The sequence below is a fragment of the Bubalus kerabau genome, chromosome 2, assembly GCF_029407905.1.
Source record: "Bubalus kerabau isolate K-KA32 ecotype Philippines breed swamp buffalo chromosome 2, PCC_UOA_SB_1v2, whole genome shotgun sequence".
NCBI lineage: Eukaryota > Metazoa > Chordata > Mammalia > Artiodactyla > Bovidae > Bubalus > Bubalus kerabau.
In genome coordinates, this window is record NC_073625.1 from 171296897 (window position 1) to 171314860 (window position 17964).

A 17964-nucleotide genomic window follows, 5' to 3' on the forward strand; every position below is an offset into this window, starting at 1 on the left:
ATTAGAGGGAAGGATTTCTTCACAGCCCTGAATTTGATTGACCATGACTCATTTACCAATTAAAGTTTATCTATGATCGAGATACTGTTTTGTAAAAGTTTTGATTAAATTTTGGTGACCTATTAAAATTCAACATACTTTGTACTCACAACACATAAATGTAACTTTTACTTTGGAACATGAAAATTCCCAGGTTAACTTTAATACTTAAACAGCTCCATGAAGAACTTTTAAGTTATGGTTAAACTCATAAAATATTAGCACATTTACTCTGTAGCACAGGGAGCTATGTTCAATATCCTTTAATATGCTATCCTGGGAAAGAATTGAAAAAAAAAGAGTATATATACAAATCACTTTGCTGTACATCTGAAACTACCAATATTTCAAATGAGATGTAGTTTAATAAAAAGAAAAATAATTATCACATTGAACATTAGCTGAGATAGCATTTCTCTTAATTGCTATTCCTAAGGCAGTTTAAGCTTAAGGTTTGTGTGGGATTAAGTTGAGCTATCTGATTTCTGTCCTTCTTTCATAAATTTTTTTATACAAAAGTTATTGAAAGCAAGTTCTGAAACAGTACAATGTATAAGGATTATAAAAATTATGGAGACATGCACATATATGTGTAACTATCCCATTACTAGAAATTTTAGTATCCTTGAGTTATCTTGAACTATATAAATCAATGAAAAGACTTTTAGTGTTGCTTAATGTTTTTGTTGTTGACATAGAATTATAATTGTTGGAATTTAAGGAGATCTTAGAGGTTATTTTCTCTAGCCACCTCATTATACAGAGGAAGAAGCTAAATCTCAAAGAAGTGAACTTCCCCCAAACTGAATAGCTCCTTATAACAGCACCCTTGTGCTTTTGAGTATTCAAAAAAGCCTTAACTGATAATCCATGAAAATAGTCCATATGGATAGCACTGGTAATATCTCAGTGTTCTTTTTCAGGGATGATATAAATGTTATAGGTAAAATAATTCATAGGCAGTTTCTCTCAATGATGTAATAAAATCATTTGAATCTACAACAGAGAAACAAGATGGAACATTCTGATAAACTTTTTTAAATGGTAAGGGGAAAGGAGGTACCAAGTGAATGAATCTCCCAGTAGCTACAAATGAATTTGAAATTCATTTATTGGGAAGAAGTCAGAGATTGTAAGTTCAGTATCTTCATCTCATGGATGAGGAAATGAAGACTTAGAGATGTGAAAGTCATGCAAGTAGCCAATACACCTGTAGCTGTAACCAACCTATGGCTTGGTTACATATTCACGTAACTGAGCTGACAGGCCTCTGTCTCTTTTAAGAGATGCTGAACATGCTTTAACATAAATTATTTCAATGATTGTCCTAGAGAGAGGATGTATCTGTGAGATCCAGATGCATCCTCACATTGTTTACACTTTCAACATTAGTCAGAGAGATTCTATTTTCCAGGAAGTCCAAACGAATGAAATTTCAGAGTAAGACCATGTAAGCCCTCATCGTCAAAGTATGGAGACCAGGGTTCTTGCTAGAGTCCTGTCAGAGGCATGGTGATAATCAATATGGGAGAAAAGAAACAAAACTGTGGTTGAAATCAACTTTGAACTTTTTTTTTTTGGCTATTCTGGGTCTTGAGGCTCTTGTTGTATGCAGGCTTTCTCTAGTTGCAGCAAGCAGGGCCACTCTAGTACAAGGGCTTCTCATTGTGGTGGTTTCTCTTGTTGCAGAGCCCAGACTCTAGAGTGTATGAGTCTCAGTAGTTGTGCGACACAGGGTTAGTTGTCCCACAGCATGTGGGATCTGCCTGGACCAGGGTTTGAATCTGTGTTCCTTGCATTGGCAGGCAGACTCTTAACTACTGGACCACAAGGGAAGTCCCCACATTGAACTTCTAAAGGTTTTTTTGTCTTAGATGAATACTTGAGAGTAAACTGTACTTTAGTCATCTCCATCTTTCTGACAGATATACTTGTAATGAAACATCTAAGATTGCTTGGTCCTGTATCTGATGCTTATCAATGAATTTGACCAGTAGTTCTCCTACTGGACGGAGCAGTGCTCTTACTCTCATCAACTATCTGTATAATGTGCCATTTTCCTCTGTGTCAAGAATCATAAATATTTTCTAAGGCACTGGATTTCCTGTAATACTTTAGCCCAGCCAGCATGTTACCTTTCTGCAGGCATCCCACTGATATGTATCTGTTATCTTTTAGAAAACACAATAGATGTTGATTCCTTTTATCTGTATATTGTTGTTCAGTTGCTCAGTTGTGTCTGATTCTCTATAACCCTATGGACTGTAGCAAGCCAGGCTTGCTTATCCTTCACTAAATCCTGGAGTTTGCTAAAAGTCAAGTCCATTGAGTCGGTGATACCATCCAACTATCTTATCCTCTGTCTTCCCCTTCTCCTCCTGCCCTCAGCCTTCCTGGGCATCAGGAAATGAGTCAGCTCTTTGCATCAGGTGGCCAGTGTTGGAGTTTCAACTTCAGCATCAGTCCTTTCAATGAATATTCAGGACTGATTTCCTTTAGGATGGACTGGTTGGATCTCCTTGCAGTCCAAGGGACTCTCAAGAGTCTTCTCCAACACCACAGTTCAAAGGCATCAATTCTTTGGTGCTCAGCTTTCTTTATAGTCCAACTCTCACATCCATACATGACTACTGGAAAAAGCATAGCCTTGACTAGATGGACCTTTGTTGGCAAAGTAATGTCTCTGCCTTTTAATATGCTGTTTAGACTGGTCATAAGTTTCCTCCCAAGGAGCGTGCATCTTTTAACTTCATGGCTGCAGTCACCATCCACAGTGATTTTGGAGTCCAGAAAAATAAAGTCAGCCACTGTTTGCCCATCTATTTGCCAAGAAGTGATGGGACCGGATGCCATGATCTCAGTTTTCTGAATGTTGAGCTTTAAGCCAACTTATTCACTCTCCTCTTTCACTTTCATCAAGAAGCTGTTTAGTTCTTCTTCACTTTCTGCCAAGAGGGTGGTGTCATCTGCATATCTGAGGTTATTGATATTTCTCCCGGCAATCTTGATCCCAGCTTGTGCTTCATCCAGCTCCGTGTTTCTCATGATGTACTTTGCATATAGTTAAATAAGCAGGGTGACAATATACAGCCTTGACGTACTCTGCCGGGGTCCAGCACTGGTGGATCCAAGGGTTTCGAAGGGGAGACAGCTTCGGTGATCAGGAAACAACAGCTTACTTAAATGTTAATTAAAGATATAAAGAGTGGTTAAATAAGGATAGCTCAGTGAGGAAATTCAGTGGAGAAAAGAGGCTGAATAATTCAGCCAGAAGGTGAGAGAAAGAACGACGTGGGGAGACCAAGCTTCAGTGAACAAGGCCCGCACTTTATTTTTCAAAGTAGTTTTTATACCTTAAGTTATGCATAGAGGATAATGGGGGAAGGGGTAGAGTCATGCAGTAAGCCAGGCTTTCTTCCTGCAAACTTATCATATGCAAAAGATTAGATGATTTGCATCATCTTCTGGCCTGGAGGCCTGTTAACATTTAAAGACCCTTTCTTCAGAAAATTAATTTTTCTCTAAAGGTGATTAGTCAGGCACCACCCTCCAAAAGCATTAGATAAAGTTGCATTCCTATAGGGCAAAGGTGTGGTGGGCTATAACAAGAAAAAGAATTAACTCAAGGGCCCAAGGTTACAAACATTAAAGCTACTACTTACACCAATCATATTAATCAATACACTGCCAGGGACACAGCAGGTAAGGGATATGGAGACTTAGCAGCAAACATTGGCCCAAGAAGTGAAAAACTCTTCACCAATACAATTTCTAATCAATCTTTTAACTGCTCAAAGGAATCGGTATTTAGACAGTTTAGAACATCTCATGCCTCTCACAGTTGGGAGGCTCTGAGCAATCACATGTGGCCGGAAAAACTATTCAGGCAGGCTAGAGGACTTCCAAAGGCGTTTGTAGGTTGAAACACTATCACGCCCAGGAACTTTATTAACTGGAACTGTAAGTTAACTCTTTTTTTCAGAGAGAGGTAGTGGGGGACAGCCCCCCGTAAAGTAAGAGGTGTAGGTGAGAGCACAAAGCAGAAAGTAGGCAGACTCTGGTTTTGGGGGTAGATGCTCGAGAAAATCCAGGGGGACTCCTGAGGCTTGATCTCGCCTTTGCGTATGCTGAGCCTCCTTCCTCATGACCTTTGCCAGGGGCGGAGCTCCTGCTCCCGGCAGTACTCCTTTTCTTATTTGGAACCAGTCTGTTGTTCCATGTCCAGTTCTAATTGTTCAAGGGTCCTGCTGCTGCTGCTGCTGCTAAGTCGCTTCAGTCGTGTCCGACTCTGTGCGACCCCATAGATGGCAGCCCACCAGGCTCTGCTGTCCCTGGGATTCTCCAGGCAAGAACACTGGAGTGGGTTGCCATTTCCTTCTCCAATGCATGAAAGTGAAAAGTGAAAGTGAAGTCGCTCAGTCGTGTCTGACTCTTAGTGACCCCATGGACTGCAGCCCACCAGGCTCCTCCGTCCATGGGATTTTCCAGGCAAGAGTACTGAAGTGGGGTGCCATTGCCTTCTCCGGTTCAAGGGTCCTAGGATGCCTTTAAAAATTAATGGTAACATTTTAACAATATTTTTGCTTTACTGATAACAGTGGTTGGTAATTGTGTCTCATGACATTCTACAATTCTCATTATTTCAAAATTGAAGGATTAAAATCCATAACTGGTTTAACGTATAAGCCATGATGATATTCATTTAAATTGGACTAAAAGCTTAGAAGACTATTAATGGTCAAATATTGATTGGCAGCAGATGGTGCACTTAGCGCTGCTCACTTAGGGCCCTATATCCCCTTCTTATTGTTCATAAAAGAAAAATTGCTTCTTGTTCTCTGATAGCATTAACAATTCCATTATACATCACTGGCAGCTCCCTTACTTTGTAGGACATTCCTAATGCCATGCATTTGAGGGGTGGGATCTGAACTTGGGAACAAAATAGTTTAAACCTCTTAGAATTCTGCCTTTGATTTCATGGCCTTACAATATAAGAAACAGTTTCTAAATGCACATAGAAATCTTGTTTAGTGGGCTGAAGGGAAAAATTAAGCTACAAAATTTAGATTTTGAATTCATTAAAGTATGTTAAACTAACTATTGGGCTTCTCAGGTGGTTCAGTGGTAAAGAACGCACCTGTGAAACAAGAGACACAGGGCCCATCCCTGAGTTGGGAAGATCCCCTGGAGAGGGAAATGGCAGCCCACTCCAGTATTCTTGCCTGGAGAATCCCATGGACAGAGGAGCCTGGCAGGCTAAAATTCATGGGGTTGCAAAGAGTTGGACATGACCGAGTGACTAAACAACAGCAACATATTAAACTACTGACCTATGTTCCTCAAAAAAGATATTTACCAGTTTAATGGGTCCCATTGAGTTCATTCAACATCCTGTTTTTCAAGATTTAAAGAAAATATAGTTCATAGTCAATCACTAACCCTATCTTTCTTCAAAAATCACAAGATATTCATTTTACCTAGCACTGCTTGGAGGTTCCTCAGGATAAGACTGGGTTGTTGGACATGGTGTGGCTGTCCCCTACTGATTCATTTTACTCTGCTCCAGTCCAGCCCTGCCTCCTTGACCTCCAGGCCCATAGGAGACGTTGACTGCCACTTTATACCCTTCTCCCTGCCTGGAAGCCCTGTCTGAGGCTTTTTCCTTATTCAAATGTGGCATGCTTTATGGAGAAAGCATTGGATGCTCTCTTGTGGATTTGAGTTTTTAAATCCTTATGATTTTCCTTCTTTCTTTCCTTCTTTTTTTTCAGTAGCTAAATGCATTACTTTGGGCAAGTGACTTAATTTCTAGCCTTACTTTTCCCACCTATAAAATGAGGAAGACGTGAAATAGATTATCACTAACCTTCCTTCCAGCTGCAAAAGTCCTTCAAGATTCAGGTCAAGGCTGACTTTTTCCATCAGGCATCTCAGTTACTCCAACCCAAACCAACACCTTTCTTCCCAGAACCAGCCTATAGTGACATCCAGGTCCTTCTCCGAGACAGAATTTTAGTTAATGTTATATTGTCATTCTTAGTTCTTCCAATCCCTCTCTGATTTTGTATTGCGTGCTCAGTAAATCCTGTTGAATTCCTGTTAGAAAGTTAAAGAGAGAAAGTTATCCTGTCAGAATAGTGAGGGCTGGCTGTGGATTTGAGGGTCTGTGAATGCATGTCCTATGAAAGTCAGAGTGGCTCTGGTTTAATCTGAAAGGGTCTGCAGGAAAGGAAATTACGGTTAAGAGCCTAAGGAAGGAAACTTGCTTTCCCCTTTGGTTAAAAAAAAAAAAAAAAAGGTTGGTTTTAAGGACGCCAGAGATCAGGGCAAGGTTTTCCATGCTGTCAAGTGTTAGCCAGAGAAAGTTTGAAAAAGTGGAAAAAATCGAAGGCAAATTGCTCTATGTAGGTTTCTGAAAGTTGATTTTAAGAAAATAACCTCCTATGTATTCTGCTATGCTCCTGAATCAGCAGGGAGCTACAGAGAAAGCCCTGAGAGCAAACTGTGTTGCCTCAAAGAATCTTGTCTCAGTTTCTAAAGGCTAATGAGCAAGCACATCAAGAAAATGAATTTATGATTTGAACTGTTTATGGAGATATTATATGTAGTCTAAATTGAATTAAAATTATATGGTCAGCAAGTGGGGACATGAAGACTAAACATTTGTTAGGGTTTATTATAAAATCAGTCAGTTCAGTCACTCAGTCATGTCCGACTCTTTGCGACCCCATGAACCACAGCGCGCCAGGCCTCCCTGTCCATCACCAACTCCCAGAGTCTACCCAAACCCATGTCCATTGAGTCAGTGATGCCATCCAACCATCTCATCCTCTGTCGTCCCCTTCTCCTCCTGCCCTCAATCTTTCCCAGCATCAGGATCTTTTCAAATGAGTCAGCTCTTCACATCAGATGGCCAAAGTATTGGAGTTTCAGCTTCAGCATCAGTCCTTCCAATGAACACTCAGGACTGATCTTCTTTAGGATGGACTGGTTGGATCTCCTTCTTCAATTCTTCAGCGCTCAGCTTTCTTCACAGTCCAACTCTCACATCCATACATGACCACTGGAAAAACCATAGCCTTGACTAGATAGACCTTTGTTGATAAAGTAATGTCTCTGCTTTTTAATATGGTGTCTAGGTTGGTCATAACTTTCCTTCCAAGGAGTAAGCGTCTTTTAATTTCATGGCTACAATCACCATCTGCAGTGATTTTGGAGCCCATAAAAATAAAGTCAGCCACTGTTTCTACTGTTTCCCCATCTATTTGCCAAGAAGTGATGGGACCGGATGCCATGATCTTAGTTTTCTGAATGTTGAGCTTTAAGCCAACTTTTTTCACTCTCTGCTTTCACTTACTTCATCAAGAGGCTTTTTAGTTCCTCTTCACTTTCTGCCATAAGGGTGGTGTCATCTGCATATCTGAGGTTACTGATATTTCTCCCAGCAATCTTGATTCCAGCTTGTGCTTCTTCCAGCCCAGCATTTCTCATGATGTACTCTGCATAGAAGTTAAATAAGCAGGGTGACAATATACAGCCTTGACGTACTCCTTTTCCTATTTGGAACCAGTCTGTTGTTCCATGTCCAGTTCTAACCGTTGCTTCCTGACCTGCATACAGGTTTCTGAAGAGGCAGGTCAGGTGGTCTGGTATTCCCATCTCTTTCAGAATTTTCCACAATTTATTGTGATCCATACAGTCAAAGGCTTTGGCATAGTCAATAAAGTAGAAATAGATGTTTTTCTGGAACTCTCTTGCTTTTTCAATAAATAACATATAATAAAAAACAATAAAACAAATGACAATAATAGCTACCACAAATGGCATTTGCAGTGGGAACTATGCTCTCATAAGTACTTATACATATATTAACTCATTTAACCCTCACAATCACCATTTTATAAATGGGGAAACTGAGGCACCCCAAATTAAATAACTTGCCTAATGTCACACATCTACTAGATGCCACAGCTGGGACTCAAGCCTTGGTAGTTTGGCTCCATGAGGCCAAAGGGTATCACAAACATGGGAGTATTTGTGTGTGTGTGTGTGTGTTACAGGGAAAGATATTATCATTTTTTTAAGTTACAGATGCTGAAACAAACATTCGGAGACATGCTGTTACTTGCTGGTAACCAAAAGGGCTGAACTTCAAACCCAGGACCATAAAACTCATGTTCTTTTTCCTGAATCACACATTTAGTTCTAGGAAGGTTGCTATTATTCAGTTAAATGTCTACTCTGTGCCAGGTGGTAGTACCTTAGAAAGTTTATGGAAGTAAGACAGAGAATGAGAGATCTAACTTTATACTAAACCTCATTGCTAGTCATTACTGTATCCATGTCAAAATAGACCTGAAGACCTTCAGTTTGTATGTTAGGAAGCAGAAACTCAAAAAATTTACAACTATGGCCAAGGTTTCCCACAATAATTGGCATGAACACCATATTTGGAAGCTAGTGCTCTCAAATTCTGGCCACAGTTGACTACTCATCGAAGTCTTCTGCTGATATTTAACTCTCACATGAAGTCAGGAGTGGGGAGAAGTAGGGGAAGGAAGGTATTAAGTTTTCTTTTTCACCTTGAGGCCTCAGAAACAGTATACTGTCCATAGCAAAAAGCCCAGGATGGGAAACAGGTGATAAATCACTTTAGTCATGTCCGACTCTTTGTCACCCTAGGAACTGTAGCCCACCAGGCTCCTCTGTCTGTGGGATTCACCAGGCAAGAATACTGGAGTGGGTTGCCATGCCCTCCTTCAGGGGATCAGCCCAGGGATTTAACCCATGTCTCTTACTCCTCCTGCATTGGGAGTTGGGTTCTTTACCCCTAGCATGGGAAAGACAGTGGGAGCAACATTGTGAAAGTGTGCTATGCCAAGTAGCTGGATTGCAATGTCCCAGGGAGAGTGATAAGGCTGACCAAGAAACACCGGCCCCAGCATCAGGGTGGGTGGTGTTGCAAGTCCACAGTCATTCAGGTTTTAAATGCCTATGCTTGTTGGAATGGGTGGGGAAGATCCTGCAAATGCCTTATTTATGTGGAGTGGGCAAAGTAGGCTTTCATAATATGTTAGGTTAATTGAGTTAAATTTTTGGAAGAGATTGAAGATAAAATTGATTATACCTCTGGACTCTCCAAGCTTGATGAAACCTATGTGCATGAACCTGAGGTGACATGGATATTGATAGAGTTCTATGACTGTGATGTCAATCATACTGGTAGAAACTGTTGTCTTCCAGGACAGTGCTTGTCACAGTAGGGTCCCAGGACCAGCAGCATCAGCATTATCTGAAAACTCATTAGAAATGCTTATATGTGGGCCCCAGCCCACTTTTTAGGTCAAAAATTTGGGGCAGAATCCAGCAAAGAAGTTTTTCAACAGACCTTCTAGAGGGTTCTGATGCACCAAAGTATAACTACTTCATGTAGTTCCTAGTTTTGTTTCTTTTGTTTTCTTTTATATTTTTTTCTTTCTCACTTCATTACCCTATTGTGACAAAAAGGGGAGTTTGGGAGACAATCTCCATGTATTGTCTTCCTCTTTCACTATCTATAATACTTCGTGAAATTTACACCTGTGGTCTGAGGGAAAAAAAGAGACTGCTTTTGTGTAAACATTATAAAGTAAGAAATTAATTTGTTTTAGTCAGTATGTATTTAGTTTGATATCTCTATTTTCATATTTCTTCTGTAAACTTGCAAAGCTGATTTCATGGAAGCATGTTAGCTCTGTATAAGCTGGTGTCTGAGATAGTTTCTAGAGAAGAGTTACCTATAGCGCTGTGTTAGGAATCCATGGCATCCGGTCCCATCACTTCATGGGAAATAGATCGGGAAACAGTGGAAACAGTGGCAGACTTTATTTTGGGGGGCTCCAAAATCACTGCAGATGGTGACTGCAGCCATGAAATTAAAAGACGCTTACTCCTTGGAAGGAAAGTTATGACCAACCTAGAGAGCATATTCAAAAGCAGAGACATTACTTTGCCAACAAAGGTCCGTCTAGTCAAGGCTGTGGTTTTTCCTGTGGTCATGTATGGATGTGAGAGTTGGACTGTGAAGAAAGCTGAGCACTGAAGAAATGATGTTTTTGAACTGTGGTGTTGGAGAAGACTCTTGAGAGTCCCTTGGACTGCAAGGAGATCCAACCAGTCCATTATGAAGGAGATCAGCCCTGGGATTTCTTTGGAGGGAATGATGCTAAAGCTGAAACTCCAGTACTTTGGCCACCTCATGCGAAGAGTTGACTCATTGGAAAAGACTCTGATGCTAGGAGGGATTGGGGGCAGGAGGAGAAGGGGACAACAGAGGATGAGATGACTGGATGGCATCACTGACTCGATGGACGTGAGTCTGGGTGAACTCCAGGAGCTGGTGATGGGACAGGGAGGCCTGGTGTGCTGTGATTCATGGGGTCGCAAAGAGTCGAACACGACTGAGCGACTGAACTGAACTGAACTGAACTAGGAATCCAGAGTGCTGTGAAATGTGTGTGTTATGTGTTTGTGTGCTTGCATGTGTGTGTTTGTGTATGTTGTGTGCATGAGTGTGTTTGATAAACACCAAGGAAGGAAGTGTGCATTGAACAGCCTACCATGGTAGAAGATCTCATGGTTGGGGTTCTGTCATTTCCCATATGACTCTAACCTGTAAGGAGACAGAACTTTGAATGGATGAGGCATCCCAAGGTGGAGCAGCTTCACGGAGACCACTTTCCCACCTTGGGATATCATGGGATACTGTTGCTGGCAGGAGCCCCAGACAGACCTGTTCTGAAATCCTATGGGATGCTTTCCCTCAACAAGTTGATAATGAGCCAGCACCAAGCAATGAATTATGTCCCTTTTAGCAGCACCCACACTTTCTTTTAGTCCTTTGAATTTAGGAGGTTGGTGGGAGGGCAGAGAGAGAACAAAAGCCCTAAATAACAGAATGCACTGTGTATTTTTACTTTTGGTCCTATCCCTGACTAATCTTAGTGTAAAATTAAACTGCTAGAGGAAAATGTTAGGGAATGTATTTAGCATTTGAAACTCAAAGCCACATCATCTCTCTAAATCAGTGTTCTGACAAAGACTTTGATAAGATGGTAGAGGTGGATAAATACCAAATAAACAGTTAAAAATGGTGGAGATACCATGTAATGTCTAATATTTGTGAATAGTATCTTACAGTTAAATGGTGTCCACTGATTTGACTGCCTTAGAATGTTGATCACATCCTTTCCTTCTTCATCTCCACATTTGGATCCCTAGTTCATACATATTTGTTTTAATCTGAGTGACTAAAATAGCATCTTACATTCCCAGCCTTAAAGAGTCTCCTGTTGTAAAAAGTCTTAAGATTGGTAAAGAACACTCTTTCTTCCTTGGGCTTTATTTTATTCCTGTCATCTAGAAATTCCTGTACTCAAATTCCTTTGCTAAATTCTTTTTCACATAAAGGAGAAGGCAATGGCACCCCACTCCAGTACTCTTGCCTGGAAGATCGCATGGATGGAGGAGCCTGGTGGGCTGCAGTCCATGGGGTCGCTGAGGGTCAGACACAACTGAGTGCCTTCACTTTCACTTTTCACTCTCATGCATTGGAGAAGGAAATGGCACCCCACTGCAGTACTCTTGCCTGGAGAATCCCAGGGACGGGGGAGCCTGGTGGGCTTCAGTCCATGGGGTCGTGAAGAGTCGGACACGACTGAGCAACTTCACTTTCACTTTTCACTTTCATGCACTGGAGAAGGCAATGGCAACCCACTCCAGTGTTCTTGCCTGGAGAATCCCAGGGACGGGGGAGCCTGGTGGGCTGCCGTCTATGGGGTCGCACAGAGTCGGGCATGACTGAAGCGACTTAGCAGCAGCAGCAGCAACATACACTAATTCTGATGGTAACTTTCTGTGCAGTTGCCCACTGTATCTCATTTCTCTTTTCTCTCTTCTGATAATTGTCTCCAAATGCTCTTTCCTCTGCTCCAAAACAGAGCAAATCTGCCTCCCCCAAAGGGGGTGACCCTGCCTTTCCTCAGGATCTTCTGGCAAAACCGTCTCTCCTTCTTGAACAACCTCTGTTTCTCAGTTGTGCTGGGGCCTTGGTCTCAGGTGCCTTAGTGGGCCACCCCAACTGCTCCAGGGTCCTGATTAGGACCCTGCTCATTGATTTCCACAGGCTTCTCCCTAAAAAAGTCCACACGCTCTTCTCTACCTGGCAAACCCTATGCATCCTTAAGAACCTTTTCTGTAAGGCCTTCCTTAGTGCTTTCCTGGGGCAGAGTTAGGGTTCCTGGGGACTTTTATATTCACTTAAAAATTATGTCTGTTAGCATGTATTCAGCTGTATAGTCACAGAAGTCCTGACTCAAACACACTTAAGCAGCGTGGTCATTTATTATCTCACATAGCTGAAGCCTAGAGGAGAGTAATCTTCAGGGCTGGTTGACTCAGCAGCCTGCTATTGTGTTCAAGGACCCCGGCTCTTTCCTTTACTCTGCTATTCCTGGTGCTGACTTCGATGTCAGAGTGAGGGTGAGGTGGACGTGGCAGTTTCTACTGTCCTAACCAGGCCCAATAATAGTCTGAGGCAGAAGACAACTCATCTCTCTTCTGCCTCTCTCTTAGGATGACAAAGCTTTTCTAGGGAGCCTCCTAGCAAGCTTCCCTTCACATCTTACTGACTGAAATAGAGTCACATGCCGTCTAGTACCAGTGGCTCAGATGGACAAGTATCCCGCTGCAATGCAGGCGATTTCCAGGTTAATCCCTGGGTCAGGAAGCTCCCCTAGAGAAGAAAATGGCTACCCACTCCAGTATTCTTGCCTGGAGAATCCCATGGACAGAGGAGCCTGGGGGGATCGTCCATGGGATCGCAAAGAGTCAGACATGACTGAGCTCCTAACACAGTTTCCATGGTGGCTTGGCAGTAAAGAATCTGCCTGCAGTGCAGGAAATGTAGCTCTGATCCCTGGGTTGGAAAGATCCCACAGAGGAGGAAATGGCAATCCACTCCAGTATTCTTGCTGGGTAAATTCCACGGCCAGAGGAATCTGGCAGGCTACAATCCATAGAGTCACGAAGAGTTGGACACAACTGAGCAACTGAACACATATTGAATGGAAATACCCATAGAACTGAGAGAGAGGTCAGCTTACCCTGAGCATGTGTGGGAAGGAATGGTTAGCTGAACAAATCAGGGTTTTATTGGGATAAAGGGGAGATGGATATGAGTTGTCAGTCAACAATATCTGATACCCTTATCAAGTTGAAATATCATATTATACACCTTAAGGATTCATCTTTTTTTGTAGGGGACAGTACTTCATTTATCTAGATTATTCTTAGAAGCCACTCAGTGCGTAGAGTGAAAGAAATATAAAACTCGATTCTTCTTCAGCCTTCATGTATTAACTGCATTTTCTTTAGGCTCCTAAATTCTCTCCAATATCTTGTAGCATTGAAATGTACCTGTGTAGTCATCTGATTATCAGATGCATGTGTATAGTTGGGCTTGTTGCTTTATGTTACTCCAGAGAAGTACCACCCTTACAGAACAAGAATCTGAAGGGAGCCTGCTGTGTGTGCCATGCGGGTGGCAGTGTGTGTGACAGTGTGGGAACACAACTGTTGGTCTGAACATAGCCAAAGAGGTTTCAACATGTGATGTTTTCAAAACCATTCTGTAATCCATTTCATTATATATAAATATAACCATTATATGTCAAAGTAAATCCCCATACATACTTCTCTTAGAAAACACCCTTTAGGAGGACATTTCAGTATCATGCAGAATCACTGTCAATAAGATGCAGGGGAACTGGTTATGAAACACAGGCTTAATATAAGAAGACACTTAGGAAACACCTGTTGTACCTTCTTCTTACCAGAAATTAGGATCACAGGACTGGGCAGAAGGTAGGGTGAAATATTTTAATATTGTATGATCAGGGCCATATTTTGTTCATTTTTATAACCGTAACCCTACAAGTCCTAGAGCAAAGCCTGTCATGTCTATAGCATGAAAGCAGAAGGAGGGAAGAAGGGAGGGTTTTTTTTTTTTTTTTTTTTCCCATATTTTCAATGTGAAGAGTGAAGAGTCAGTTCAGAGAGATGAGGCTCACATTTCTAAATGCTTCTCATTTTGAGTGCTCGTGAGGCTCTTTTTTGTCCTTCCCTCTTTTCTCCCACAAACATCACCATGTCCACTGTATGTCAGGCATCTGCTATGAGAATTATACCACAAGCAAGCTCTGTAAAGTTGGGAACATCACAGCATTTGGTGTGATGCTCCTCACTGTGACATTTTAAAATGCTGGTCCCTGACTGACTACATAAACTCAAAGGAGTTTTCTTCTTGAAATCTCCCTTTTCTTCTTGAATCCAAGGGAGTTTGTGAACTTGGAGAAAGTTGGGCTGTAACTGCCTAAAGTGTTTGGCATTTCATGAAGGAAAAAAAGAGATGAGAAATAGCACAGCTTCTGCCCTAAACCGTCTCCTTGTCTAGTGGTGACAAAGCCGAAATCTGCATAGCAATGCTGAGCAATTTATGTCTTTATATAAAATTGGGCCCAAAAGGGTGTGGTTCAAACTGTAAGTATTCCAAGTTAGGGAACTTAGTACAGGCCGCATCAGAGCCCAGGTCTCCCTGCCGGGACTTGCGATGTTCTTTGTTGGACTGTGAGTACTTTAGGCATGAGGACTGTGGTCCAGCTCTGACTTGGGGGGTTGTATGCTGCTGGGGCAACACCAGGGCTCACTTGAGAACAGGTTCCCATGGCTGTCACTCTAGTTACCCAGAAGCTCAGGCTTGTAGACCCAGGGGATACACTTGGACTAGAGTTTCTGCTTGAAGAAGGTAATACCACCAGCCGGCCAGGTGACAGAGCTCAGCAAAGTGTCATACTTGGAGGATAAACCTGGGACCAGGGCTGTGTGCACATGTGTGGGTGATGTTGCTTTGCTGGGAGAGGCTGCCTTCTTTTCTCCCTGGGCAGGTGGGGTCAGCTTCATGAGTGCTGGTTTGTGTCTGTAAATCATGGTAGATAGTCTCCTCTTTCCTTCTTCTGCATACAAGTGGCTGATACTTTCTTTATCCTGTATCTTTGTGGGGGTGTAAAAACGATCCCTTTTCATTAGCATTTTCTTCCTATTAGCAGTCCTTCTTTATCTGTCCCCTTCTCTCTTAGAATACTGGGTAGGAGTGTGTTCACTCAAGACTCCATATTTGTGTCAAGATACAGCTAAAGCTGTGAGTGATTTAGCTAAAGCTAAAACTGTGAAGCTCTGTGAGTAAGTAGTCTGGCCTCCAACATTAAGGATTTTCTAGTTGCTGCTACTGCACACAGATGGGTGGATGTGTTTGTTAACCAAGTTCATAGGGAAGCTGCAGCTCCTCCACTGATCCTTATCCTAGGCTAAGATGACTCCTCTCAACCCTTGGGGTGGGGGAGAAGGAGGGCCAGGGTCTTTTGTCTAGTGTGTTAATTTGTCCAGTCTTCCAAGAAGCAGATGCTGGAAAAAGATTAGTTGTGCAAAAGATTTATTAGAGGAAATTCTTTTGAGGAAAAATAGGGAGGGAGACTGAGGATGCTGGGCCAGCTGTCAGGCCTTGGTGCAGCCCCAACCAACTCCTGTGGAGAGAGGGAAGGACAGGAGGCTGGGGAGGAAAAGGTTTAAACTGCAGTGCAGTTTTAAACAAGGTTTGACAAGGCTGTTACAGAGTCTTTAGCCGTGGGGCCTTCAGAGGCCTGCTTAGTGCCCCTGATGAGATCAGTCATTGGCTGATTTCTTAAGTTCCTCCACTGTGCCTCTTCTCAAAGGCTGGACCCAGTGATGGCACAGAGGGCCAGGCACGGCCATTTAGGTTTCGATTCACTGTATGAATGTAACCACAGAAACCCAGGACCTGAGCACTTGTTTTTATGACAAATTCTTGTGCTTAGGAAAGAATGATGGACACTTCATGTTTACTCCCTGTTACTGTACCAAAAGCACATTGCAAAAATAAAATGACTCACCCTTTGGGAATTTCAGCCCTTATCAACAATATAGTTTCTTTCTATTCAGCTGCACATAGTACCTTGTTTCCCTTCTATATTTTCCACTAAGCAGAAAGCGTAAGAGGTCATAGTATCGTGGTACTTGCCAAGTAACATTTAGAGAATAAATTCTCCCTGAGATTTCACTACAGTGTTGGAAAAGTGATATTCTTGAGCAGGCATCCTAAGCCATGTGCAGCGTATATGGTGTGTCTTCCCTCCCCTTTCCTGACTAGTTTTATTACAGTCATTTGACGCTGCATGTGGAAGGCTGCTCACTGCTCTGTGATACGTCAAGTGCTCATGGTGGTTACAAATCCATCACTTATTTTTTCGTTTCTAACAAAAGTTAGCATTAAATATTTCTCACTATTATGGGGGAGTGGACCAAATAGCGAAGCAGGAGTAAGTAAGATAAAAATATTCTTGATAGAAATCTGCTTTCATTCTCACCTCTCACTCTAGTTTTCTGCTTTATCACCAGAGTGATGGCTCTTACATGAAAATGTGACTGTTTTACTGTCCTGCCTAAAATCTTACAACACTTTCATATTACCACTAGGTTAGAAGTAAGAACTCCTTAGCAGGACAGAGGAGCCTCTTTATAACCTGGCCCCTGTAGTCTAGTTTCTCTCTCTTTCTCTCTCTCTCCCTCTCTTCCACTTATTCTCTTCTTGCTCCACTGCTGATTTCCTAAATCCATCAGATTTCTTAAGTTCCTTTGTATTTATATGGTATACTGTTAGGTTATCCTAGTGACCATTAACACAGAAGCACTCACATTTCAGTGAGTGCACAAGAGAAGTTCACTTTTCACTCACATAATGGTCCAGTGCAGGTTTTCCTGGTTCGTGGATGGCTTTCCCCCACCTGGTGTCTCAGGGACTCAGGCTTCTTCAGTGTCGTGACTCTGTCTACCTATAGTACTGTTTTTTCCCTTCCATGTCCATCTGATAGAGGGCGAAAGAGAAGGGAGAAGGCTCACCTACTTCTTCAACACTTCTGTGTCACACATCACTTTTGCTTATAATCCACCGGTGAGAACCCATCCAAACTCAAGACAGCCAGAAACACAGTCTCTGGGTCAGCAGCCACTCCCTGACAACTATTCCACGCGCTGGTGAGTCAGAATCCTGGGGAACGTTTAGTTGTCTCTGCTGTTACTCACGTGCTGCTACCCACCTGTGCAGCCTGGATCCCAACTCATTCCCTGATTCAGCTCATCTGGACAAATCTTATGTGACCTTTTAAGATTCATCTAAAGCTTTGCATCATTCAAAGGGCTTTGGAGTGTCTCCTCTCTATACTCATATAGCACAGAATCCTTACCAGCTGTCATAGCGCATGTCATGTTGTATTATAATTGTTTGCTTATGGATCTTCATTTCACAAACTTCAGCTCCTGTAGGACTGGGAACTGTATTTTTATTTTAAATCTATAAATGTCTGGCACAAAATATGCACCCAAATATCCACATTCATTTATATAATGTGTTATTAAATAAATGAAAGGTAATTAGATGACTTGATTCAGAGAAGAATGGTAAAACCCCCAGCATTTGATTTTTTTTAAAGAGTAAACTGTGGATTTATCCTAAAACAAATACATCAGTTCTAATTTTAAACTGAGGAATGTGTACACTTCTAAAGTTTCTTTGCTTTTTTTGTTAATAAATCCATAATATTAAGAGAATTCACATTTATCAGATTACCGTGAGCATCCGAACAGTTTGTAAACTTAAAAGTCAAAGATTGTCACTTGAGTCCAACTCTTTGCTAAAGGAATATTGTGTCATTAAAATGTGTTTGGCTGCAGGTAAGGATAAACTTGATTTTAAATAGTTTGAAAAAAATTAGAAAATGTGTTATGTCACATAATAAGAAGTCTAGAGTTAGG

General features: G+C 41.9%; 1 protein-coding gene across 1 annotated transcript in view; it reads left to right on the forward strand.

The window, feature by feature from the left end:
• Positions 1 to 17964, forward strand: part of SLC9A9 (solute carrier family 9 member A9) — a 647485-nt gene that overhangs the window by 1866 nt on the left and 627655 nt on the right. The window lies entirely within an intron of this gene.